This window comes from Parambassis ranga, unplaced genomic scaffold, assembly GCF_900634625.1.
Source record: "Parambassis ranga unplaced genomic scaffold, fParRan2.1 scaffold_24_arrow_ctg1, whole genome shotgun sequence".
Classification (NCBI taxonomy): domain Eukaryota; kingdom Metazoa; phylum Chordata; class Actinopteri; family Ambassidae; genus Parambassis; species Parambassis ranga.
In genome coordinates, this window is record NW_021144797.1 from 1904336 (window position 1) to 1906753 (window position 2418).

At 41.7% G+C, this 2418-nt stretch overlaps 1 non-coding gene across 1 annotated transcript; it reads right to left on the minus strand.

Annotated features, from left to right (window-relative positions):
- Positions 1-330: 330 nt before the first annotated feature.
- Positions 331-403, minus strand: trnar-ccu (transfer RNA arginine (anticodon CCU)). The gene has a single exon. It is a non-coding gene; the product is annotated as a tRNA-Arg (tRNA).
- Between the last annotated feature and the right edge of the window lie 2015 nt (positions 404-2418).

The following is a 2418-nucleotide window of genomic DNA, read 5'->3' on the forward strand; positions in this document are numbered from 1 at the left end:
CGATTTAAACTCTTGGAAATGACTCTGACCTGATGAATGAGAGCATCCACAGATATACTTTTCTACTTACATTTACTCTGTTTCGTTAGTATATTTAAATAATTAGTTTCATGTTTACTTAATATTTTGAAGTGTAAAAATGTTTCACCAAAGACGTTGAGTAGAGCCTGCTTATAGTTTTTAGAGTGTATATCAGTTCACTGTGCAGCATAGTGCTCATGAACAGTGAGCTGCTGAGACACACCGACATGTGGAGTTTAGGGAAAACGTTGAAATGCATTTTCACACAGGTTGGTTTGGACCTCTGAACACAGCACACTCTGCTGTAAACACCCCAGATGGGACTTGAACCCACAAACCCTGGCTTAGGAGGCCAGTGCCTTATCCATTAGGCCACTAGGGCTGATATGTGCCTCTTCTATGTCCTCCCCTTCCTGGGTGATTCACAGTGTGAGGGGGTGTGGGGGGTCTCTTTGTCAATAAGAGGTACTGTAACACCGTTGTGATTTGGGAGAAGTAAGAAGAACATTGAACTGCTGTCTGTCTCACTCCGCCCTTACTTCGTTTGCCCCGTGAATTTCAACAATTATTTTTTATGCTTCTTATATTCCTTGGGGACTTTAATCACTGCGATCTGAGCAAGACACTCACAATACACACACACAATATTTCACTTTGTCTTTTTAATACATCTGCAAACATGTCAACAACTCTGTGTTTCTGTCAGTATGGGGTGCTGTGTGGACATTAATGAGGAAAAACGAACTTCAATGATTTTAGCAAATCGCTGCAATATAACATTTAAGGGGGTCTGAATACTTCCTGCACCCACTGCACATTTTTCCATCCTTGAGATCGCACGTTTCTCCCTTGTCAACGATCCTGAACTGCTCGACTTCTTCTACATAATAGCTGTCAAGGAAACAATAGCTTAGCATTATACAGTGAGATGGTGTGGATGTGTTGTGTTATGTTTTTTTGTCATTGTTAAAAATGACTCTAATTTGTATCACATATTTTGTGTGAAACCATATACCTGCCATTACCAAGAGTCAAGGATGCAGATATGAAGGAGAGCATCAAGTTCTCTCACTATCAGATCATCAATGGGAACCTTGTCCCCCATAAACTTTAAAAAAAATTCACAAGTACAATAACAATGTCATATATAAATATTTTTTAATTTCACTGCATCAAATTGTTTTTTAAATAACTTCAGACTTAATTAGACATTGAACATTTTTTTTTCTTCTTTTGAAATATTTTTTAACATTTTAAGGCAATCACTGCAGATGACATCATGACGCATTTTGCAGACATGGGCCCCACATTTGGCACAGTGGCTCCACACACGTCTGCGCTGGAAGCACAAAGTGCACTGCTTGCGGCTTTTAGATGGCCCTGGCCCTTCTTTTTCTTCCTCTTCTTCTTTTCCTTCTTCCTTCTTCCTGAAGGACCAGGTTTTCTGGCTGTTCCATGCAGGATCGACAGCCACAAAGAGTACAAAAGCATTGAAGCAAGACATGTCCAGCATGTGATATAAAATGCACATTGGCCCTCTCGGTGTCTTGCGCCGGCACGAGTTGTCATGACCTGGTGTTTATTTATGGTTTTGTTTTCCTTGTTTTGGGTTTTTAGTTTAATCTGTGTTTAGTTATTGTTATTTTCCTGTAGTTCTGGTGTTTTGTTTCCTTGGGTTTGTGTTTGTGTCTAGTTGTCTAGTCTTGTTTTGTGTTTCTAGTTGTCTAGTCTTGTTTTGTGTTTCCTGTTTTACTTTGGTAGTCCTGTCCTCCCTGTGTATTGTCTTGAGTTTTGCTCCTGGGTTTTCCCTCCTTGTTGATTACCAGCCCTGCCCTCATGTGTGTCACCTGTGCCTCGTTGTCTTCCCTGGTCCCTTTGTATATAGTCTGTGGCTGTGTCTCATTTCAGGGTCTGCATCCTTCGGAGGACGCAGCCTACGCGGTCTCAGGAGGCCGCGTCCTCCTGAGGATCCTCCGGAGGATCCTCCACCGTTGGTAAATGGGACGGTCTGGCCTTCAAAGCACTTCCTGATTGTGGCGCGACGTCATAAATTTTGCCCCGGGAAAAACAAAAGCAGCGACAGCGACACAACACGGACTACACAACAAACGGGACAACAGTGTGGATTTAGACATTTGGAATATTTTAATATATTTATTTGTTGTTGGAGGAAGAGGAGAGGCGGCTCCAGCGGCAGCAAAACCGGTGACGGCTCATTTTCTTCAGGCTGGGAGAGCGCAGTGGGGAGGTGACGGTAAGCTGCTGTTTAACCATATTATTGATCATAGTTAATATACCGGTTACTGAGCAAACGCTAGATATATAACCAGTAGATAGACAAATATGATTAAATGTAATTTATATTTGATTCAATTGTAAGACTTGATACAGGGTCTG